We start from the raw sequence: 25985 nt of genomic DNA, 5'->3' as shown, positions 1-25985 counted from the left end.
GAGGTAGAATCTCAATGATTTCTACATAAAGGGATAATGATGTATTACCGTAGGACCAAATAATGCATTTCTCAATTCATGTCTGGACTGGATTCACCATGCTGAGCTCCATTCATTTTACATCTCCCTAAGGGTTCCAATTCAGCAGTATTAATATATGCCATTACACACAGCCCAATCTAAGAATGGCTGCCTTATGAATGTCCCTTAATACCACTCCCCAGTTGAGTGTTTCTGGAGAAAAATCTCAAAACTAGGGTAACTAGAGTCACTATAAATTCATAAACAGACACTAAATCCTGCCACAGTGTTATGGCACTTCTTTGGTAAACTCACTCTCTCCCCATTACCAGGATTATTCATGCCATGTCCAGCCTCCTCAAAAATCGCACCCTGTTTTTTTTTCCCCCTTTCCACCCTTGGCTAATGTGCTGACCTGTTGTTTCATTGAGAAAAAAAATAAGTCAAAAGATAACTCCCTCATCTTCTCAACATAAGATCTGGATCTGCACACATCTTCCCCTTTTTTATTGTTACTTTTGAGGAAGAGCGTCTCTCTCATCAAAAGAAAAGCAATCCCTATGCACGGATCCAATACTTACCTTCCCCTACCCTGCTTTCTAGTGGGATTTTCTCTCCTGAGATGGTTCTCATGTGCATTCCAGCATTCTCTAGAACAGTGCTACCCAACAGAACTTTCTGCAGTGATGGAAATGCACTAAATCTATCCTGTCCAACATGGTGGTCACACCACTGGTGGCAACTGAGCGGCTGAAATATGACTAGTGCAGCAAAGGAAATGCAAGTTCTATTTTACTTAATTTTAATACATTTGAGCAGTCATAACTGGCTAGTGGCTACCATGTTGTTGGAAGCACAGCTCTAGCAAATACCCTTTCAATTTCTGCCTCTACTTCCTTACCTCCCATCCATTCTTTTCTATCCATGCCGAAGTGGCTTTCATTCAACTGTTGGATAGAAGTGCTCCTGCTAAACCAGAGGCCTCAAGTGGCCAAATCCAGTGATTTTTACTAGACATCTTACAGGGCTCCATCAGCACAGACTTGTTCCAGTAAATTGCCCCTTTCTTGAAAAGCATTTCCTGGCTTCCATAATACTATACTCTCCTGTTTTTCCTCCTGGCTCTCTGGCTCATTGCCATCTAACTGATCCCTCAATGTTGGAATTTCCTGGGGTGATGGTCCTGGAGGTCTTTCTGCTCTTCTTTCCCTCTTCTCTCCACAGATACCTCAAACATTCTTATAGCTTTAAATGCCCTCTGTGTGCTGGTCTCTATCTAATTTGTATCTCTAGCCCAGCCCTTATAGGTGACTGACTACTGCTATTTACATGGAAGGCATTATAGGTACCACATGTTTAAAACTGAACTCAATTCCCTCCTCTACCCCCAGTTTATTTTTTTTCCTCCCCATCTCAGTAAATAGACCCTCCAAAATCCGCAAGTTGTCCTTGTTACCTCCCCCCTTTCCCCCTTTCATTCCCAGTATCCATTCTGTCACTGAGTCTTATCTAAATTCTAAAGCAGATCTGGAATTGACTACTTTTTTTTTTCTTCGTAGATGGAGTCTTGCTGTTGCCCAGGCTGGAGTGCAGTGGTATGATCTCAGCTCAATGCAACATCTGCCTCCCAAATTCAAGCTGATTTTCCTGCCTCAGCCTCTCCAGTAGCTGGAACTACAGGTGTCTGCCACCACGCCCAGCTAATTTTTGTATTTCCCGTATAGACAGGATTCTACCAGGTTGACCAGGCTGGTCTCAAATTCCTGACCTCAAGTGATCTGCCTTCCTTGGCCTCCCAAAATGCTGGGATTACAGGTGTGAGCCACTGTGCCTGGCCTGGAATGGACCACTGTCTATCTCCATTGCCATTATCCTAGTCCAAGCCACCATAACCACTTGCCTGGACTATTTCAACAGTCTCCCACAGCATTCCTTCAATTCCATTTTTAGTCTCCCACTCTCATCTCTACCACAATTTATTATCAAACCAACAACCAGCGTGCCCCTTTTAAACTACAAATCTGGTCTTACAACTTCTAGGTTACAACCCTAACCCTTCAAGATTTCCCACCTCTCTTAGGATACATCCAAAATACTGATTATGACCTCCTAGGTCCTCCAAGATGTAACCCCTGCCTCCATCTCTCTACTATGCTTTCCCACAAGATGCTTTCCTTCAGACCCCCAAAGGAGCTCACTCCTTCCTCAGGGTCTTAACATGTGCTGGCCCTGCTGCCCTTACCCTAATGCCTACTATTTTGGCCTTTATAGCAGCTTTAAGAGGTTGTCTCTGATGCCCCACAGTCGATTTCCTTAGGACATGCTCTCATGGCACTTGACAGCACTTTTCACCATTGCCATTGTCAAGTTATTTGGATGACCAGTTATTTCTCCCATTAGACCAGAAGCTCCAAAAGGGCAGTATCCCAAATGCTTATCATATCTGCCAAACACCATCAGCTGCTCAAACCTTTTCCCCCAGAGAAGCCACTGGGGGACCCTCACCAAATCTCATCAGCACTGTATTAGCCAGTGTGTATGTGGGGAAAGAGTGTATCTAAGGAAGAGTGGTCCAGCTATGCATGTTCTTAACATCCCAACTGGAACTGAGAACAAATTTCCCAATAAACAGAACGACCAAAGTCACTTCAGCTCTAGAATACAGTCATTACTTATGTCTTAAGTCATTTAATGTGATCGTTTAAAACACAGGATCACGAGGTCAAGAGATCGAGACCATCCTAGTCAATGTGGTGAAACCCCGTCTCTACTAAAAATACAAAAAATCAGCTGGGCATGGTGGCGTGTGCCTGTAATCCCAGCTACTCAGGAGGCTGAGGCAGGAGAATTGCCTGAACCCAGGAGGCGGAGGTTGCGGTGAGCCGAGATCGTGCCATTGCACTCCAGCCTAGGTAACAAGAGTGAAACTCCATCTCAAAAAAAAAAAAAACAAAAAAAAACACAGGATCTAGCATCCAAAACTGGGGTCTACTTCTTACTTGCAATGGAAGCTTGGGTGAGTTTCCTGATCTAAGATGCAACATTTTCCTTAGATCGTACTGTTTAACATTATTGTGAAGATTAGTGAAATAGCTCTCAACACAAGGTCTGGCACTGAGTAAGCCTGTAATAAATGGTAGCTGTTGTTATTATTAATACATACTGTTATATATTACCATTCATAATTATATACTTATATATATATTTCTGTGGGTTATTCTGGGAACCTAACTATTCGTTATCATCTTCTTTAAAAAAAAAAAAAAACTGCTATTTTCAAACAGCCAACTTAAAAACCAAGTTTTAGACTACAATCCACCTGAAAGTTGGTAACTGTTCACGAAATTTCAAGGTGCCTACAAAGCTCTCAGATGGCGGAAAAAGAGGAGGGTGCTGCATGTGTTTTTGATGGAGGGATTAAAAAGCTGTACTCATGTTAAAAATCACACCTCCAGCATGGGGTACATAATGAACATCAACCTACATATCTTTTCTTTCCCCAAGTAAGTTCTCACAGGGAGCAACAGCCCACCCTATGAATAAACGGAATTGTATTTGAAGTAATTACACTTGGCATAGATTTGCCCACTGCTGGTGGCAGGGCTGCTACTTGTGGCTAAGCAGTGAGGGGAGCTCGACAGAATTGATGGCAAACTGCTTTAATTTGCTTTAATAGCAGCAAAATCTTGCCTACAACAAAGTTGGACATTTCAAGAATAATAAACCCACACAGTTAAAGTTCTATGACTGTTAAACCAGTATTCAAACAGGCCAGGAATTAGTTTTCAGCCTCTTTTAGTGAGTTTCTGTATCTTTAAGGTCATAAATGTTATTTTGTGAAGCCAAGCTGATGGTCTTCTGGAGGAGGCCTAGACGTGCTGGTGTTATTAAAATGTTGGATAACATTTCAGTTTATTCATGCCGTGAGGTCTGTCCCTTCCCATATCCCACACCCCCAAAAGGTTTAACCACCAAAGGACATTTAGAAATAATAAGGAGAAATGTGAAAGTACTAATGATGATTTCATTTTCAAATGGTCTTAAACGGACAAGTAATGACAGCATTGCCTATAATGGCCCTGTAGCCAACTCATAAGCAGCGATGGGGAAGACGATGGACTAGGAGGATTCTCCTCTCTATAATACATGCACTGTGGCTGAATGCAAAGAAAACCCAGATAAAAGTAAAAGGTCTTCCCCGTGCCTGAGTGAGTGGCCTTTGTGAAGGATGAGTGAGAACCTAAAGCCTTACACATCATAAAATCACAGTATGTGTGGATTGATTACCATTCAGAAGTTAATTGCACATTATTAAATGATTATGTGAAAAGCCTCTAAAATCGAGTTTTGTCATATCAGATCATATATCATATCATATATCATATCATGGTCCTAGAGGTATGTAATGGCTGTGGCTATAAAGCAGACTGTGAAACTGAAATCTTAGACTTATCAGACTAATTTAATTGATGTCAACTGTCAAAGAGGAGGATTTTGGCCAGCAACTCCAATTTTAGCTAGGATTGAAGACCCTGAAAGAGAAAGAGTTCAAGTACTACTCAGGATTATAACTTCAGTTTAAGGTCTGAATAACTGGTTTTGATATCTAAATTGAATAGGTTAATAAGAGAATTTTTATCACAACCACAAACTGTATAATGAAATAAAGCAATGAGAGATTTTTATCAAAGCATTTCAATGTGATGGCGAATCAATTATAATATTAATTTTTACCAGACAGCATCAAATCCGGCCACTTTTAGATCTCCAATATTGGTTATAAGCACCAACATTTAGACTGAAGGAAGAACTGTTTAACAGATGGAGCATTTCCTCCTTCCAGTATTTAGGAGTGAGGCTATCTGACTGAAGTCTTATTTCCCTGCTTATAAACTAAGGTCTTTGCCCAGGAGACTATTTCGAAAATGTACCAAAGGTTAATATGTTTGCATATATTACAAATGTTAAGCAAAATGGAATGTTAATATCTTCTCTTCTTCATTACAAAGAAACGGCAGGAATGACTGCACACAAAGGACAATTTACCAGCTGTTCTTATTCTTATTACCATTTAGGTCCCTGCAAATGCCAGTCACAGTTTCACTGGTGCTCAGGTTGCCTGAGATGAGGGAGAAGTAACAAATTCTCCTACTATGAGACATACTGGCACAAGAGGTAACAAAATAAAGAGTCTTGTTTTGTGATATTTCATTTCACCAAACCTGCTGGTAGGAAAAAAGGTGAAAAGAGAACCAAGAAAAGATATGAAAATGGCACCATTCAGTCCTTTAGGCTTTCTTCCTTTTTCCTTCTCTCCCCCCTACCCTGACCAGATCCTTCCTGTTTCTGGTTTAGGCACTGTCAATCAAGGAGTGAACAAATTTTTATACAGCATATGCTTCTAAAGCAGGAGTAGCAAATACAAAGGAAAAATGCCAACTCTTTCAATGCTTAAGCCAGTGACAGACATCACTAATCAATCTTGATACTCTTTCAGGCTGAGTCTGTCATAGCCTCTGAATCCTTTTCAACAAAATACTGCAGGGAGCCACCACGATCAATCGGAGTTGGTGCCTGAAACAAAATGTATTTGCCTTCCCTTGCACTAAACTTTTCCCTAGTGTTTCTATCTTTAGCCTTGGGTTGGACTTTCTGGTTCGGCACTTTCTTATGGTCATGTAGTTCGGGCTGGGCATTTTGTCCGGTTGAAATTCAGGAGGCGCCTGGCTCTCTTCCAATAAGCACCTTGCCACACAAAATCCACAGTTTCTGAAAATAATAGAGATCAGATAATGTCCCTTTCTAACTCATTCCACACCCTCTAAAAGGGAAACAAAGCCAGGAAAAATCATCTGGGCTTAGCAGTCTCTTTCTTCACTTTCTGGAGTAAAAGAGTTGGCCTCCATTTATGTTTGAGCCTTGATCTTAGCTATGTCTATTTTTAAAGCTGATTTGAGGTTCAGACTTAGCATTTACCCTTTTAAAAAGTATCTGTTTAAAAGAAAGTTTTATGACAGTCACTAGATTGCCTTCATGAGTATTTTAGGAGTATCATCCCCATATATTAACACACTGGCTCATTTGGCTTCATATTTAATCGCACTATCTCTCCAGAAAGCCCTTAATGACACCATCTTGCATCCAACCTTCATAATTTGGCTCCCCGCAAAATCAGAGAGCAGGGCTTCCCAGGCACCATCTTACTGCCATTGTGGGCCAAATGTGATTCTCCCCAGCTGCTGCTGCGCTTCCTCCTTTATGGCAGGGGCTTGCCTGATCGCTCCTGAGCCATTCCAGGAACCAGAAGCCTTCCAGGCAACAAGGGGCTATTAGATGCAACCTGCTTGGGCCAGGGCCATATTCTGCTCCCAGTGATAACTAATGCATGCTTCTGCCAGTATTTTTTCATTCTATTGCTTAAGAGGATTGCCTCCCACATTTGCACAAAGGATTTCCCTAGATAAAGAAGGTCTGAGAATGGCCAAATCTTGCCAGAATTCAATAAATGGCATATAAAAGCCTCAAAAAAAACAAAAAACAAAAAACCCTGGAGTATCAAAATGGTGGCAGGTTCAACTATGACAAATGTGGTTGCCTGAAAAACAGATGAGAGACACAAAGGGCATCTCTGTCTTCACCTGGGAACTAAGAGAAAGATGGCGATTTCTCTGCACATATGCTGGTCTGTAGCCTCCACAGCTGCCAGCTCTAAAGAAAAGGGCAGCACTCATCTGCTTTATAAAGAGTTGAAAAGATTTTTGTAATTTTCCTGGGGTCCCAAGCTTTTTTTTTTTTTTTTTTTTTTTTTTGGTATTACCCATAATGTGTTTGTCCATGGGATAAACAGAGATGCCCTCCCCCAACGATTACATTTGCTTAAAGGAAAACACAGCTGCCTTTCTTGAATATCAAGATGTAACTGGGACTAGTGAGACCAAACAAAGATTTCAAAGGGAAGAAAAGTTTTTACAGCATAAAAGGTACTCCACTGAGATTAAAAGAAAGATATGGCAAAGTGATGACTATTCTCCATAGGGACAAAAGGTCCAATTGAGAAAGAAGCTCTAGGTGCCATTTTCCAGAAGAGTCACCTGCCACTACTTGGAGCTCTTACAGATATTTAGGAGTCAGAATTTCAGACTCCTCCCACCTCTGGGGTTCATGGGGGAGAGTGTGCACACATTTCTCCCCTGAGGCAAGGCCAACAGTTAATTACTCGACCACTGACACCTTGGGATAATTGAACATGAAGTCCATTTCTTAATGATTCTCCCTTAAAGAACCAACACCACACTGCTAGCTACTGTGCCTGTAGTCCTAGCTATTCAGGAGGTGAGACAGGACGGTCACTTGAGCCCAGGAGGTCGAGGCTGCAGTGAGCTATGGTCATGCCACTGTACTCCAGCCTGAATGACAAAGTGAGACCCTGAAAAAGAAAGAAGGAAAGATGGAAAAAAAAGAACGAACGAAAGAAGGAAGGAAGGAAGGAAGGAAGGAGGGAAGGAAGGAAGGAGGGAGAAAGGAAGGAGAAAGGAAGGAGGGAGGGAGGGAAGGAAGGAAGGAAGGAAGGAAGGAAGGAAGGAGGGAGGGAGGGAGGGAGGGAGGGAGGGAGGGAGGGAAGGAAGGAAAAGAAAAGAAAGAAAGAAAAGGGGAGGGGAGAGGAGGTGAGGGGAGGGGGGAGATGGGAGGAGGAGAGGGGAAAGAGAGGAAGGGAGGGAGGGAGGGAGGGAGAGAGGGAGGAAGGAAGGAAGGAAGGAAGGAAGGAAGGAAGGAAGGAAGGAAGGAAGGGAGGAAAGCTGTGGAGAAATATGTGCTAACTCAAACAAAAGCAAGCAAGTCACCTGTTCCTTTGGGAGTGTACTGTATTGCTAAGAGGGCCCATCCCATCCAAACTATGGAAAGTAGCAAGAGATGATGATGAACCTAATTAGCATTAGTTATTACTTGCTGTTGTTACAATTGCATTGAATAACGTTGCTGCCAGCAGTGCTGTTTTATATGATGTCTTCTTCACGTGGCAACCTTTTCATAAATCAAAGCAAACACCAATACCAGACAGTTTCTTGTACAGCCTGCCTGACAATAAAAGTTAACACTGAACCTTAGCTGTTATCAATCTTCATAAATGTGTCCACGATGTGGCAAGACTGCTCCACATTACAGTGGGGCTGCCACTAATGCATGCAAGGTAGTGACCCAGTAGGTTAATGGGACTTGACAATCAGTCCAGTTTTAATTGAGCCAGAAAAAGGAATGGCTCTCTTGTCCTTAAAGTACACAGGAATTTTCTCCTCTATGTCATAGTTCCATCAGTGCTTTGCTCAGAAAATGCCTATAATTAAGTTTAACATAGACTGGAATAACAGACAACAGAAACCTCACGGGGGAAAGTGGGTGGGTAGAGGACTTTATAAGAAGAAAACTTGTTATGAAGTATTTAATTGGTATTCTTGATAGAGAGCTACCTGACTTGAAGATTCCCTGTTTTCAAGTTCAAATCTCAAACTAGAAAATACATAAATCTGTCTACATGAATAGAAGCAAAAAACAGTCTTTAAAAATAGCAAAGGTCAATAAATTTTTAAGTATCAATAACTTTCCCTTGACAAAAATTCACATTATATAGAAATCTGAATGGAAGGAATTCCCAATTAATAAGTCTTAATGTAATAAATACTCCATCATGTTTTGAATTTCGCTATAGCCCTGACTACCCTATTGATACCGTCAAGAGGAAAGCCCATCTTCTATCTGGCATGTACTGGAGATGAACTCTGGCCATTAGCTACCGTTCAACAAAAATCAGCCCTGTATTAACAGCCTGTAATGAAGACCATTAACAGCCAGATAAATCAAACCATTAGGCCAGACACAGAGATGTCAACATAGCCACAGGCTCCTAATTTACAGAACAAAGTTATTTCAGTATGTAGTTCCCAAGCACAGTATATATGCCAAGTGCTTGTGGAGATCAATAAAGAGGACAAAATACAATTCCTGCCCTCAAGAAGGCTTCAGTTCAGCTAAGAATGAGATTCACATGCTGTTAACTAGATGGTGACCTTGGTAATGGGCCCTTCAAACTCCCAAGTCTGTAATTCTTTCTTAGCTTTTAGACAACAGTTTCCTCTAGTGTAAAATTCAGCGCTATATTAGGTCCCTTCTAGAGTAAAAGCATTCTTATTTGTACCTGTGAGTGAGTTAGCCCAGGCTTCTAAATCTAGAATGTAGTTTAAATGCACACACATGAGAAAATGCACTATTTTTTTTTTCTTTTTGCTTTTTTTAAGTTGCCCCTAACCTCTAGTCTTCCATTCCGAACGACAGGAGTCTACGTTAAGAAGCATGGACATTTTGTTAAGAGTTCAATTTAGTAAATGGAAATATTGATACTAATTGAGCACGTGTTAGAAAGAGGCGTGCTACCATCACGCTGGCTCAGTTACAGCTCATGCCTTACATGGCTCATGCCTGAGAAGGGAGACGGGGCACAGGGAACACTAGTGTCACTTAGGTTGTCAGAATGGCTAGAGTTACATAAACATACAGGGGAACAATTAATCCATTACGGCTTTTTAGTAGGAAGGGAGATGTCTAGAAAGACTTTACAGAGAAAGCAGAGGAATTACCACGAGACAGGTCCTAACAAATGGCTGAGTTGATCGGGAGGAAAGTGGCGCAGGTGAGGTGTGCTGTGGCCGTGCTGTTGAGGAGTGCGAGCCGGGCCAAGTGTGAGCACGGAAGGCACGCCCTCCCTTGAGTGAATGAACCCTCAAGTGCATGAGAGGAGGTAGCAAAAGATCAGGCCCAGGAGGTATCCAAGGTTATTTTGCATACTGTGGTTTAATATTTTAGGTTTTGGCTGTTTGTCACAACTTCTATATTATGACTCATTAGATAATGTTGATTATTTAGCTTTGAAGGGAAAATTTACTTCGCTTTTAATCATTTGGATCAGACTGACGGATGAGCATATTGTGGTTGCAAGGCATGCTGTTAAAAACAGAAGTTATTACTTGCCACTACTTACCACTGCAAACCAGGATCATGATGCCACTGCAACCGAACACATAACTTTGGCTGCTGGGACTGATCCAGGACTGCGGTCATCATCCTTAGCCCCTGATTTTTAAATGTTGTATTCATAAAAATAAGCTTCATTGTTCTCTTTACAATGAGCGAAGGTTGAAGTAAGCTTAAAAACTAGAGTCATAGTAATAAGATAGCATATTATCAGGTAGTGGGTATTAGGATTCCACTAACTGCTGACAAAAAATGTGTGAAAACAACAGGAGGTACTGGTAGGGAGGGAGGCTCCTCTTTCCGCATCCCTTTCTCTCTCTCTACAGGGATCTATCTCTTTTCATAGAAACAATGCTACACCTGTGATTGAGTTAGCCCAGGCTGTCATATCCAGAATGTAGTTTAAACACACACATACATACGGGAAAATGTACTACCTTTTTTTCTTTTTGCTTTTTTGCTGCCCCTAAAGTCTAGTCTTCTGTTCTGAACTGCAGGGGTTAAGCAGGCTTTTGGGGACTAATCCAGATACTTAGCCACACTGTCCTTTTTTTGCTTCTGGAAAAATAAAAATGTGGCCCAAATGCTGAGCAACTGACTGCAGAACACGTTAGGAAGAATCTGGTTTGTTCATTATAGACTACCAACCTATCCACTGCCTAGAATCTCAAATGAATAAAAATATTCTAAAGCTATGACAAGGTTTTAGGTGAGAACTATATCATGAACTAACAATGGCTGCATTCTATCAGAGCACACCATTCCATATGTATTCCTAACCAAATTATGCAGCTCTCATGTGGCATGTTAACATATAATTATTTTGAGTGGTGCTGCTAACTGTTGGTTAATAATTTGACAGAAAACATTTACCTTTAAACACATGCTTTTAGGAGGCCTGGTATACTCTCAATTGCAATTTTATTGCGTTCACTGATTATCCTCTAGGGAAATATATATTAGATCATATGATGGGCATCAATTAGAAAAAAAAAAAAAAACTCGAAAACTGAACTATTGATGACTATAGCAATTACTAATAGCTCACTATTCAGTAAGGATGTGCTAAAAATGGAAATGGACCTCATTTAATTCCGACATAACATCTCTGTTTTTATCACCATTTCACAGACATCAAATCTAAGGCAGTGTGGGGTGCGGGTGGGGAGGAAAATGAGAAGTAACTGCTAGAATAGGTCTACCGCATGATGTGAAGAATAGCCATAAACATATTCATTAAACATTTTACACACCTGGATACTTATTATCTCATTGTACCTATATTGACATTATGGAGTAGAAAAATGAAGAGAAGTCCTGATTAACTTAAAAAAGAAGTCAGGAAGACCAAGAACCACAGACGAGAGAAAAATAAGCATATTTTCTGGTAGATGCCGTAGCAAAACCTGTAGTATATTAAACATTTGCTGTTTTTTTTAAATCTACTTCCTAGATACTATAGCATATAAAGGGGGAATTTTATGACATGAAGTACAAATAGATGTGTCATTAATAAGAATGGATCAGCCTTTCTGAAGAACGTGGCCAAAAGCTTAGCACTCAAATCTTTTAAAGATCCCAGCCTAATGTACTCTCTGGAGCAACAGTCCTATTTTCTTTGCCTCATCAAGTTCTAAGAATGTATTTTTCATTTGTCTTGCTGTCTGTTAGAAAAGGTGAAGATGTGTATACGTTTTGGTTTTCAATTCTCCTATTATATCAGCTTCTCAGTGCTTCACTTTCCAAATGCTCAAAAGAGGTATGGATTGACATTTCTGCCAAAGGACAATTTTTTGCTCTGTAGTTTTTCCCAGAGTTAATGGAAAAAGTTCTGCCACTAATCTTTTCAATTCACCTCTAGGGAATTACAAACTAGCAGCAAAAGCTGCAAAGGTTGTGCCAAAATGCAGTATTTTTAAATTACACCAGTCAAAAAGCCTACAATTTTCACAAAACAGGATTTCCTTTAAAAAAAAAAAAAAAAAAAAGTCCTGGGAGGCCAATTTTTGATTCATATTGTGATATAACTTCTATGGTTAAATAACCTGGGCCCTGACTCTAACTCTACTAGACCCCTAAAAGAAACTAACCTATAGAGAGCTGAGTACCTATTATAGGCCCAGAATTTTACCCACATTTCATTAGCCCTTATTGGCAACCCATGAGGTATTATATTTACATGTCCTATATCAGCAAAAAGAAGCTCAAAAGGTTAAGTGGCCTATTGCTACACAGTTGGAAGGAATGGTCACAATTCAAACCCCATGCACGTTACAGAAATAAAAGTACCAGTTCCTTAGGGTTTAGGTATGCTTTTGTTCACTGCAGCCTTCTTCTGCACTATCCAAAAAAACCAAACAACAACAACAAAACCAATCACTTGAAAGAACCTTTCAGTAGAGGACTACAGACCTCTATAGGTCTATGAGACATGATGCAGCTATTTAGAATGAGTTAGATTGAGGCGGAGTCTTGCGCTGTTGCCAGGCTGGAGTGCAGTGGTGGGATCTCTGCTCACTGCAACCTCTGTCTCCTGGGTTCAAGTGATTCTCCTACCCTAAGCTTCCTGAGTAGCTGGGACTACAAGCGCACGTCACCATGCCCAGTTCATTTTTGTATTTTTAGTAGAGACAGGGTTTCACCATGTGGGCCAGGATGGTCTTGATTTCTTGACCTTGTGATCTGTCTGCCTTGGCCTCTCAAAATGCTGGGATTACAGGGTGAGCCACAGCGCCCGGCCAATGAGCTGGATTTATTTGTGCTGGCCCAGGGGGATGTATCCATAATAAATGTATGTTAAAATACATATGGTATAGTCTTAAATTTCATGAAAACAAAACAAAATCTACATTTATTAATGTATCTATTCATAGAGATAAATGTGAAAGGCTAAATATCAAACTATGACTTCAAGACATGCTTTGCTTTTAAAAGGTTGATCTGGAAGAAAAAAAGAGGAGTAAAATTACATTTCCCTTGTTACAAGAAAAAAATACTTCCTTGATAAATTAAATGAGAAAAAAATCTAATACAGCAGTCCTCCTTTATCAATGGGGGACACATTCCAAGATATCTAGTGGATGCCTGAAACCATGAATAGTACTTAACTGTAGGTCAACTACGTTTTTTCCTACACATACCTCTACGATAGTATAATTTATAAATTAAGCACAGTAAGAGACTAACAACAAGAATAATAAAATATAACAATATACTAGAATAAAAGTTATGTGAATGTAGTTTTTCAATATCTTATTGTATTCTGCAAAAAGCAAAATTGCAGATAAGGGGGGCCACCTGTTGTATTTATTCATTTCATATCCTTTTCATTACACAAAGTCTCCAGGAAGGATAGAAAAAAAAAAAAAAAAGGTTTAACTAAATAAAAATCAATTCCAAATGAAAATAAAATAAAAAATTAAAAAGAAAAAATGTTCCTAAAATTCAATGGGAAGAAGAGTGAATACTTTAAAATGTTCATTTAATAATCAAGTAGACTAGCAATAGAAAATCTACCTAGGATGTGAGCTTATTTTATCTATTTTGGGCACATTCAATCAGAATTATAGACATAAGTTAAAAATTAGACATCCAGAAAAAACATATTTGAATAAACCACATACAATTTGTCTCTAACACACTCTTTGCAATGACATGAAGAACCTGGTACCATGCGAATTCTTAAGACATCATTCAAAGATATCATGGCTAAGAGTAAAGAAAGCTAATGGTAAACCATTTCAATTGGTATGAAAAGATGAGGCTCATTTTTGTCTAATGCTCTGGGATTTCTCCAGGCAGGATCCCATGAACCCAGTCTTTCCTCAACTCTCTCCTCCACACCTTTTCAGTCAGAACTAGTCTTTCCTATGTCCCATCCTCTCAAGCCCCTGAACTTTGCTATCGATCAACATGATAAGCTAATATGTGCTTATTTTTGAGTCACATTAGTATATTAATAGAGTGATAGTCATTCATTTGATACAGTAAACTATAATTACTATATAATAAACATACACAACATCTATGCACCTAATATTATATTGTAGTATTTGATAGAAGACTTCCAGAAACAATGACCAGCTCAAAAGGGATAATCCTAGTAGTGACAATTATGGGCACCAGGGATAGGTGAAAGAAAAAATATCCCAAGTAGGTAGAACTCTAGGTTGAATCTTTACGCACTATTAACTCTGCCCTTTAAAATAGGGCATTTCAAGACCTTCAAGTCTGACGCCAGTCTTCCTCTGTGGTCTCATATTGCATCAGTCCTCCCTCACACTCTTCCAATCATTTCCAGTATTCAATTCCCTCTTCATGGCAAGGCCATTCTCCCTCTTCTTACAGTAAGAAAATCTCAAGGTGAGAAGATCCAGCTTATGCCAATCACCACTTCACGCAATCCAGATTCCCCTGGGATTCCCCTCCTATTCCTATTGCATTTTATCGTTTGTACCTTCATATTAACATTTACCATGTTTTGGTCATTTTTTTGTATTCCCAGTTTATAACAACCATATGGCATGTATAAGATACCCAAATTTTTCATGAACTAATCTTTCAGTAATAATTCCTGCATCAGGTTTTGATACTTCTACAGTCGAGCTAATGATCCCAATGAGTATAAGCCCTCTGAGGGCAGGAACTCAAACTGTATTTCTGTATTTTCAGGGCTCATAGAACATGGAACATCAAAGAGACCCTTGATGAATTGATGTGTTAATACTGAGGATGATAATCTCTTCAAAGCAAAATTGTCACATTAATACCGTAAATCTATATATATGTAATGGAGCTCACTGGGGGAAGAAACCACACAAATAAGGACAGGGTATCAGAATTCACTAACAGAAAAGAACTCCCAAGACAGGGGAGTCAAAATAGGTCTGCTGGTAATATATAACATCTCAAATTCAAAGACTTCAAAAACACTCCCAAATCAACACCCAACTAACCAAACCCAAACCACAAATGATTTCAGTTGTGACAAAGCATTTTGCTCCCACTTCTTGTCAATTAACCGTGATGTCTTAGAGATGTATTCTACACCAGCAATGCTATTTTCTTCATTACACTAGCGTCTTTTGTATTGGAGAAACACTATCAGGAAAAGACAAGAACTGGTTGATTATGAGCCGTACCAAATGAGCTGTAATGGAGGTGTTATGAATGTAAATCAGTGAAGCCTGATGCAGAAAACAGCAGCATCTGGGCATGCAGCTTGCAAAGTAATGAGACTGTGATAATGCACTGGCACCCAGCTTTGATCACTTCATCTTGTTCAAGACATTTGCTTGGGAAACAAAGGTGTGAGGCACTGACCTCCTGCCCACAGCTTGCACAAGCACAGAAAATGGTAACAGATCAAGGACTGATACCTTTCTCTTTTCTCCTCCTTGCCAACACACCCCCTTTTCAGAACTGATGGTTTCATAGTTGGGGGCCCAGCATAAGGCAGGCTGAGCAAGCTTCTACCATATGAAGCGTCATGTCTGAACATGTCTACTATAATTGGCAATTCATTTTTCATCCTGAAAGCAGGAACAGGTGTATGCTACCTTCAACATCTCTCACACAGGCAGCTTTGTTGAGCTCTATGCCAGTGGCGAACTGGTGAACTTCAGAGTCTGCATGGATGGCTCTGTCTCACAAATGAATAGGTATTTGTGTAATTTCAGATGCTCAAGAGAACAAGAGGAGGAGCAACTGGCAGTGCATAAAAAATTAAAAATCCCACCACACAGCAGCAGCCCTTGGTCTTTCTTGTGTAAATAACGTAATTGGCAAATAGCATACTTCTTTGTAATTGCAATATCCCTACAATGCATGTTTAACATACTAAAAAAGGAGGTTTTAGTCCTTGAAAAGGAGTATAAAGCCAGATGTATCACTGCACAGTGTTTCTAGCCAGCTCCATCCAGAAACACTAGCTGAGGTGACTTGTGAAATGGAGCCAAGAGCAAGAACTCTCCTTAATGAGCACATTTATCAAATTTCCAGGGATTCAGTTGATTACCAGCATTTAGACATACACATTCACAAAAGGAACACAGCAATTTAACTATTGGCCACTGAATGAGAAAGCACATGAAATAACTTAAGGCAGGCATGTGAGCAAGCTGGGGATGCTTGGCGACACTTTAACATATGAACATGTGTGCTTTCATTTCAACATGTAAGGAAGGGCCAAGACGAAAAGCTTTTACAAGTTTTCAAGCATTCTGCCAGGACTCAATAAATAGTATGAATAAATTACTGCATATGATTATTATATTAAAAAGTACCAGTGCTACTGTACAAATGCTTCATTCACAAATACTGCCTTTGAAATCCCTTTATCAAAAGTGATTTTCAAACCTTAACCAAGCCTACCTGCAAGGCTCCTAGGTTGAAGAGGAGAGTACAACAGGCATATGTAACTTCATGCGGTGGAAAAAAGACTGATTCTTTAAGAAAATGAATAAATGAAATATAAGCAAGATTTATCCCTCTCTATTTCTATAGTAATAAAATATCCTGAATGAACAGCCCTGAGTTTGAGATAAGGGATTCAAATTCTAATGAAAAAAACATGACTATGGATAGGATTAGGAATCATTTATTTAAGACTGTGATTAAATTGAAGAAACATTTTACCCACAGTCAGAAGCTGGGAATTCCCAATATCTGTGGTATTTTTTCCTAACTGAATTTAGGGTGTTGTAGGTATAATTAACGTACAGGTTGAGTATCCTTTACTTGCAATGCTTGGGAATGGAAGTGTTTTTGAATGTGAGTTTTGGAATTTGGAATATTTGCATATACATAAGGACATATCTTGGGGAAGGGACCCAGACCAAAACATGAAATCCATTTACATTTCATATATGCTACACATAGCCTGAAGGTCATTTTTTTTCTGAGGGACAGTGAATAAACTGCATTTGACCGTGCACCTGCCTTTGACTGTGACCTGTCACATGAGGTCAGGTGTGGAATTTTCAGTTTGTGGCATCATGACGGCACGCAAAAAGTTTTAGATTTTGGAGAATTTGGGGTTTTCAGATTGGGGCTGCTCAGCCTGTATATCATAACATACCGATATCAAGTGTTCATATTGTATTAGAAGTTACATACCCATATCTACTTGTAAAGCCACCACACAGAACACAACAGAATATTCCCCAAACCTCAGAAATGCTGCCTGTGTCTCTTTCCAATCAAATCTCCTCTAGTCCCACCAAAGGCATATTTTGCCTATTTTTGAACTTCATTTAAATGAACCACATAGGAAGTACCGTTTTGTGTCTGGCTTCTTTTTGTGTAGCATGATGTTTGAGATCCATTCGTGCTGTTACATGTATCAGTAGCTTGCTCTGCTCTGCTGCTGAACAGTGTTCTACTGTATGAATATAAAGTAGAACACTGCAGATTTTATCCCTATATTTCAATCAGCTTTGCCATCTGCCCTGTCCCTTTCTGCAGGATACCACTGAGTTGAGTGGAATACTGTGGGTTTTGTTTCTCCATTCCCTTAATGGTGACCAGTTGGATTGCTGATAGTTTTTGATACTATGAATAAACGTGCTATGAACACAGGTGCACAAGTCTTTTTGTAGACGTATATTTTCATTTCTTTTGGGCAATACTTAGGACTAAACTTGTTGCATCATATAGCAACTGTATGCTTTACATTTATAAGGAACTGCCAATATTTTTTTCAAAGGGCTTTTGCCATTGTATACCCCCAGCAGCAAAGTACAAGTTCTGGTTTCTCCACAATCTTCCAGACAATTAGTATTGTCAGTCTTCCTGATTTTCTCCATTCCTATGTTTCAAATGTGCATTTCCCTGATATCTAATCATGTAGAAACCTCTTTCATGTGCTAACTGGCCATTCTTACATCTTCCTTTGAAGTATCCAAGTCTTTTGCCCAGTAAAAAAATTTTCCTAATGATGTCTTAAGATAGGCAGAATTTTAAAATTTCATAAGGTCCAATTTATCAATTTTTGCATTTTGTTTGCTTATGTCTTAAGAAAAATGAGAAGAGCCAGAAATAAGAATCCTTGATAAGACTGAAACCATGAGGGGTGACTTGGTAATTATACATTCATATGAGCAACAAGAATACAAGTTTAAGTACAATGTATCCTGAAAGTTCTGGTTTCAATTTGAGTATGTGGTTTAACCCCAGGCAGAGTGAATGGGCAGCCAAATACATTCATAAGTGAATTATCTGGCTGAAACCAGGGAAGTACTGACAGCATTTGGAATAGGCTTACCAAACTCTGGAGTGATAAAACATAATTAGATGTTATGCTATGGCTGAACCCATGCAATGTTCTAAAAACTATCCTCAGCTACATTTTTATGTGTAGATGACTTCTTTGATACAATTTTTAACTATGCTCAAGTCCTAAGATTGCTAACTTGGCATATCTGACACAAGGACAGAATTTAAATTCTACCTTCTAGAAGTCTTTCTGGACATCTTATAACAGGGCAGGTCAGTCAGACAATTAACTCTAATTGGCCTTTCTACAAGCTTTACTGCTTTCTACCTGTGGCTTAGTTGCACTCAAAATGCAAAATATGTTTTATCTTTGAAAGCATCAAAGGAAAATCAAAGAAATTATTTTTAACTGGAGCCCTTAAAAAGTAAATGAATTCTAGCTGGAATTGTCAAGAGGACAAACTTTGGAGTCTCAAATGTCTTTTTGAACTGTGAGCTGTGTAGTTAATTACTAAAGTAAGCAAAGATCAGTAAACAAATTCCAAAATATCATGTAACCTAGAACTCAGAATACTCTCATTTAAAATATTATGATACAAGGAAAGAAATAAGCTATCATGTTGGCAGAATCTTCATTTAACTCAAAGTGTGCAATTAATATTTCATATAATCACGTAGGGTATACTAGATTCTTAATGGATCTTATTGATTAAGAAGAAAGTTCAATAGCAATGTTCCTGTTGGGGAAGACAGAACAATTTGTTAGCTCACACAGAATGAATCATGAATCCAGGAGCATACGGCCACAAACCTAAGGTCACAAGAATGGTTTGATCATTTACATGTTTACACGTAAGCTGCTCATATGAAAGGAAAGAAGCCGCTTGGTGCAACGTCCACAAACCCCAACTGCCATGGCAAGGGCAGAGAGGAGCACGCCAGGTCCTGCACTGAGGAAGGACGCGGCCAATCTGACTGTACCATCAGCAGCTTACTTCACCAGTTGAGATTCCTTTACACCCTATGCTGAAGTGATGAAAAAAGTTTCCAAAGTGATCCTTTTGGTCTTGCGATCATGTTCGTGAGACGGCTGCAGTTTGCATCGTCTTTTTAGAGGCAATATTTCCTAACAATACTTTGTCCTTGGTGCACACTCCTGCTCCTGCTCCTGCCCTTTTTATCCCTATATTCCCATCAGCTTTGCCATCTGCCCTGCCCTTTTCAGGAGGATATCACTGTGTTGAGTGGAATGCTGTGGTGACCATGAGATATAGTGCAGATGAAAACCTCTCTGGTTAATGTTTCTTGGCATTTACTTCCATTATCTATAGTATTTAGAAGTAGTATAGAGATCTAACTCAAGGAACTAAAAATAAATACTAACCAGACGGATCTGATTCGAAGGGCTTCAATTTTAAAAGGGGGGGAAAAGCATTAATTACCAAAGTTATCTGTTAATATACCCAATTCTAAATGGGTATCATAAGAAATACTATCAAATACTGGCATGCTCCAAAGCCGGTCTCATTTTCCTTGGAACTAATCTGTTGCTTGGTGGGAGGCAGACGGACAAACAAACCAGGCAGATTAACAGCTTGGGAGCTGGGACTACTCTCCAGCTCCCTGATGAGATACGGAAGGAACTACACCTACAACGTTCCTAAAACTGCATCATCTACAACATCATCTACAACACTGAATCAAACAACTTAAGACTATGTTTTAGATAAGGATCAGAGACAACTTTCTTAGTTAACTTTTAAACCTTCTCAGCTTAAATGCCCTACAGAAGATGGCAGTTATAATTTACATTTTACAGATGGAAGACACAAGCCAAACACATAATAAATAACCTGCCTGAGGATCTGGGTATTCTCAATAACCAAGTCTATGTGACAGCCAAATGTGTATTTGCCATTAGCTTCATATACAAGGTACATTTGTAAGTACATAAGCATCTTTCTTCAATTTCAGAACTGAAATCCTCCTCCAGCAGCATATTCGCAAACTCCAGAGGGGACATGAAATACTACGGAAACTGACGTGGGGGAGCTGATGTTTTAAAAACAAAAACCAACAAATAACCCTAAACTTCTAAAAACATAACTGTAACCAGGAGGCTCGTGCACAAAGGGTACAGGTAGATTTACTTTATCCAGAATTTTGCCTCTTCCACTACTAAGTCTCTTACTGAATAATCAAGATGTTACTTGGCTCCAAGGACCTTGGGGAATAAAATGTCACCACTGCAGCTGCTATATTTCTCGCTCACAGCCCTTCAAATTAAAAAAGGGGGGAAAAGGCCCAATACAAATGCAGAATTTAATTAGTTAGTAAAAGCCCAAATCCTTGCCTCAAGCCCTGTTCTTCCTGTAATATCGCATTCTTTTCTTCTTGTGTAAACTTTTCATTATGAAGGAGACAACTTTATAATACAATAACTCTAGTTATAATGTAACCACTGGTGACATAACTCCTGCATTAGAGAAGGCAGTATGTTCAAGTAATGTTGTTTTAATACAATTTGTGTTCAGCAGAAACCAAGTCAACTTGATCATTCAGAATTTGATCAATGTGAATTAGTGTCTTACTGAGATAAAACATTTGATCATTTCAAAACTGATCAATGAGAATCAGAGCTAAAACATTTATCATGTACATTTGGTATATTAGATCCATTCACACAGCACTAAAGTAGGTTATAAGCAGACATCAATACATGTTAGAGAAGATGTTTAGGGTACCTGTCAGCTGTAGATACAAACAGAGGCACATCGGCATATAATTTTAATACTTTTGATAAGGTAAGTTACTCAATAAGGCAGGCGAAGTCACTGACAAATTGCAAGAACTCTACTTCTGAGAAACTAGAAAGCGAAGCACAGAACTGAATAGCTCAAACTTTTGAAATAAGTTTTAATTAAAAGTTTAAGAAAGGAAAGTAAAATAAATTTACCTGACTAAACTTCTAGAAGAATTTTAAGACTATTAATCAGAGTAAACTTTGTATTTTCAGTACAATTAGTTCTATTAATCTAATATTTCCAAATTGAGGTTGCACTGACATTCAGGCTAACTGGCTTATGCATCTAAGAGAATTATAAATTTGCCAGTCAAAACCATATTTAATTATTTTACAGCCAATTAAGCAGGATCTTTAAACACCGCTGCTTAAAACTGTCCATGATACACATGTGTAATTATACAGAACACGAAAAACACCTGCTGATACTATTGGCACGTCTTCCTCAGCTTCACAAATTCATCCGTGGCATTGATATTAAAATCTTACACTGAAAAAAGAAACTAAACATTGCCAGTTAAAGTGTTACGCCCTTAAAGAAAAAATCAAGGACATTTTAAAGGGTTTTACATTGAAGAAAATCTTTAAATACAGGGTAATACTTATAAAATCCATTTTAACTATATGAGTTTTGCATAGCATTTCTCAGATACTCTAAAATCACCTAAACTACTTTTACAGGGTAACTAATCTTTTAATACTTTATAAGGATAACCCAGGCTGCTTCTATGAGCCTAAATTTGTAAGTCGGGTTTCAACAACTTCATTCAAGGATAAAAGCAAAAACCCCTCTAAAATCTGGCACACAAAGGAGTATTACTGGTATTCACATCCAAGTTCATAGAATTGAACTTCTTTAAAAGTGCTTCTTCTTTCAAAGACACTGAAGCCATGTTAAAAAGTTACCTCTAATGAAATCATTCTAAAAATTTTCAATAGATCTATGTCACTTTCCATGCGTATTTTTTTCTTTCTTTCATGGAAAATAGGAACTCACCACTTCATTATGTAGAGGACAGAATGAAAATGAAATATCAATTGTCTTTAAAATGCTTTTCATTTGTTTACTATTACATTGTACGATGTATATTGCCTTTAAACGTCTTTGATACTCGTTTTACATTTACTTGATATTTGCTTTTCTTTTTTAAAAACAATTCACGTGCATAAACACTCTGGTTAACATCTTCCTTCTATAGGTGTGGCATATCAGCTCCAATGTAGCCACAGAGATCTGATGCTGACATTGACCAAGAAACGGGAGGCCGGGAGCACTCCAGCTGCGTTGCTGTGAGGATTCTCTTACGTGCTTTCCTATGAGTGCTTTATGTGGGGGTCGCTCCCAGCTACAGTATGAGCTCCCTAAGGGTAAGAACGCCTTCTAATGTGCTAGTTAGACGTAGCATCTAGAATTTGTTTAAAAACAAATACAGAAATTTCTCTGATGGCACAGTTTCATAACTTTTGAATATCATGATAAAATGTAATATTTATTACTTTGTGCTAGACCTGTGTTAACTATACATGAAACATTATTAAAACAATATTTTGTTTAAGTAATTATCTATAAGGTACAATATAAGGATTAATCTAAAATATAATTTACATTAGGATGAGCTATAACATGGTACTAGTAGCATATAATAGAAACTAGCACCCTAAGTTGCTATAAAATGTGACATGAAGGGTTGATAATTACTGTTTTAGTTGGATTGAGAGAAGAGAAAATATTCCTTTTGAATTAAAGCTACATGTAAAAAGAATGCTGGATTTGCTCAGTGATTTAGGTTTTGAAGCAAAAATTTTAAATCTATTGTGGGAAAGTAAAAAGTCGAAATTATCTTCAAATCCCTTCATTCCCACTGAAATCATGGTAAGTAATATTGTTGATAACTTGATATGCATTACGAATGTAATCACCCCAACACAGGAGAACTAACTTAGGATTTTTAAAAAGATCATTATTTAAAAAGCTTGTCTTGCTTTTGTTTTTCTCTGATGAACTCGGAGTTCCATGCTAGTAGTAAGGTCCTGGCCTGTTTTCTTAGTTGTATATTCAGAGCTCGGCTTGCCACAAGGGGTGGCTCTATGTATGAATGACATGTGGATAAAGGAGGAGAAAACAATCCATTAATTCTAAAGTGTTTTACTGCCAAAACTATGAGGGACTTAAGTATGAGTAAGTATTTTAAACATCCCTAAAATAATTCCATTAGCTATTCTGGTAGGTTGCATCGATGTGCTGGTGTTAGTCATGGGCAGCTTCAAACACTCTTGGTGATTCACTTCAATCACTCTTTACAGTGATTTGTGTGACCCCTCATCAGGTATATAATACTGCCTTGACATTGCATTTTCAAAAGCTTCTATCAAGATGCACACACAAACGAATCCTACTTTCATCAGGTAAAACTAAATAAGTTCTCCTCAAAGTCCTTCAGAACTTGTTGCCTAAGAGGAACTGTTGAGTTCAGGTTTAGATTCAAGATAGAGCTCTTCAAGGTGATGCTTACAGGTGCTAAGCTAGTCATACAGATAGGAGCCAGTGAAAATAACCTGACCAGGCAAAAAATCCCTGTCATGCAATGCAAAGCAAATATTATATATTATCTTACAAAAGTCCTCATTATCTGAGACGGCCAAATTTCTAAGAAGAAATAGCAGTCTACTAAGTAATCTCTGTGTCTTTAAAGATGGTAAGCAACTCCTAGACCCAATGTACTATCACTTCCTAGGTGTGAAGCTAATAAACTCACTGCAAATCAAAATACAACATTCTAGGAAGCTCAGTCTAGCAGGAAGTAGCTGGGGGGGAAAATGATTTAATGAAAACCACTCTCTAAAAAACTAGCTATGAAAATGTCTTCACAGAGTGTTAAAACCTGGGTTTTGTGTGTATTGGAGTTAGTCAAACTGCAAAATCTAAGAGCACAGTCTCCAAAATTGCCCTTGGATTTTGACATCAACAGCAATGGCGGGGCGGGGGGGGGGGGGGTGTTCCAAACCACCCAAAATTCATGATTAAATAATTCACTGAAAGAACGCAGAACTCAATATAAGCTGTGAAGCTCAGTTATGGTTTACCATAGGGCAATGATACAGAAAATTAGCCAAAGGAAGAGATGCATAGGGCGAAACCTGGGCAGGAGTTCCAAATGCAAAGCTTCCAAAGTCGTCAGGACCTGCTGCCCTCCAGGGATCAATGTGTGACAGTACCCATGGAGTACTGTCAACCAGGAAAGCTCACCTGAGCAGCACTGTTCAGAGTTTTATTGGAGCCTCATTAAACAGCTTAACTGACTGATGGTCCCCATGATAAACTCACCTCCCCAGAGGCTGAGCTGTTACCACATGGTCCAAGGGGCCCAGCAAGAATAGCAATTTCTTTCTTTCTTTTTTTTTTTTTTTAATCTCTTCTTCTTCTTCTTCTTTTTTGAGATAGGTGGTCTTACTCTGTTGCCCACGCTGGAAGACAGTGGTGCCATCTCAGCTCACTGCAACCTTTGCCTCCTAGGCTCAAGTGATCCTCCCACCTCAACCTCCCAAGTAGCTGGGACTACAGGCATGTGCCACCATGCCTGTTTTTTTTTTTGTTTGTTTGTTTGTTTTTTTGTAAAGACAGAGATTCCTTGTGTTGGACAGGCTGGTCTCTAACTCCTGGATTGCTCAAGCAATCCACCCACCTCAGCCTCCCTAAGCGCTGGGATTACAGGCATGAGCCACCGTACCTGGCTGAGAATAACAATTTCTATCACTTAGGAAATTCCAAGGATTTTGCATTTCCCAGGAGCTTGGTACAGAATCTAGACCACTATTTGGGCAAGGCCAATTCCTTACTACACAGTTTGGCCAGATTATTAACTCTTGAATAATATATTTAAAAGGTAAGACAGAATGATGCTGTTGTGGTTCTATTTAAAACAAAGTCTAACTTACAGGGAGGGCCCTGCTGACTTGCAGAAGGTCAGTCATCATGGTGTCAACCTTGTGCTTCACGTGGCCTCTCGCTCTCCAAGCCTAGCTCAGGCTGAATGACATGGCAGCTGGGCAGAGCTTCAGGACAGAGATTTTTCCATCTAAAACCAGACCTATCTTTCTCTATGAAATCTACTCTCCACCGATTTTCCAATCTGCTAACCTCATAATTTTGTTTCTTTTGCCCTTTTTACCTAAATGTTAGGAGATGAATTGTGTCCCCCGAAAATTCATAACTCCATTGCTCAATACCTCAGAATGTGACTGTATTTGAGGTGAGTGTCTTTAAGGAGGTAATTACATTGCAGTGAGGTCATAAGAAGGGGTTTAGGCCGGGCGCGGTGGCTCAAGCCTGTAATCCCAGCACTGTGGGAGGCCGAGGCGGGTGGATCACGAGGTCAAGAGATCGAGACCATCCTGGTCAATACGGTGAAACCCCGTCTCTACTAAAAATACAAAACAATTAGCTGGGCATGGTGGTGCGTGCCTGTAATCCCAGCTACTCAGGAGGCTGAGGCAGGAGAATTGCCTGAACCCAGGAGGCGGAGGTTGCGGTGAGCCGAGAACGCTCCATTGCACTCCAGCCTGGGTAACAAGAGCGCAACTGCGTCCCAAAAAAAAAAAAAAAAAAAGAAGGGGTTTAGCTTGATATGACTGGTATTCTTGTAAGAAAAGAAGATTAGCATGTAGACACAAGAAAAGACCGTATCAAGAAACAGGGAGCAGATGGCCAGCTATAAGGCAAGGAGAGAGACCTAGAAGCCATCAGCCCCGACGTCACCTTGACCTCAGACTTCTGGCCTCCAGAACAGTAAGAAAATAAATTTCTGTTATTTAAGCCACCCAGTCTGTGTCACTTTGCAGCTCTGGCAAACTAACACACCAACCAATTACAAATTCAGGTCTAAACTTTTTTTTTTTTTTTTTCTTTTTTTGAAACAGAGTCTTG

At 39.3% G+C, this 25985-nt stretch overlaps 1 protein-coding gene and 1 long non-coding RNA gene across 6 annotated transcripts in view; both read right to left on the bottom strand.

Moving 5' to 3' along the window:
* CHCHD3 (coiled-coil-helix-coiled-coil-helix domain containing 3) overlaps nucleotides 1-25985 on the bottom strand; it is a 298150-nt gene that overhangs the window by 28884 nt on the left and 243281 nt on the right. The gene's annotated exons all lie outside the window — the stretch shown is intronic.
* On the bottom strand, nucleotides 96-24498 carry LOC116550154. Its single transcript, XR_004268255.1, has 3 exons — nucleotides 15610-24498; nucleotides 10701-10703; nucleotides 96-106 (listed from the first exon to the last, which is right to left on the bottom strand). It is a non-coding gene; the product is annotated as an uncharacterized LOC116550154 (long non-coding RNA).

Source organism: Sapajus apella, unplaced genomic scaffold (genome assembly GCF_009761245.1).
Source record: "Sapajus apella isolate SASKATOON/1434 unplaced genomic scaffold, GSC_monkey_1.0 scaffold7, whole genome shotgun sequence".
In the NCBI taxonomy this organism is placed as follows: Eukaryota; Metazoa; Chordata; class Mammalia; order Primates; family Cebidae; genus Sapajus; species Sapajus apella.
Note: the sequence above shows the minus strand (reverse complement) of the source record. Positions and strands in the feature narration are given on the sequence as shown.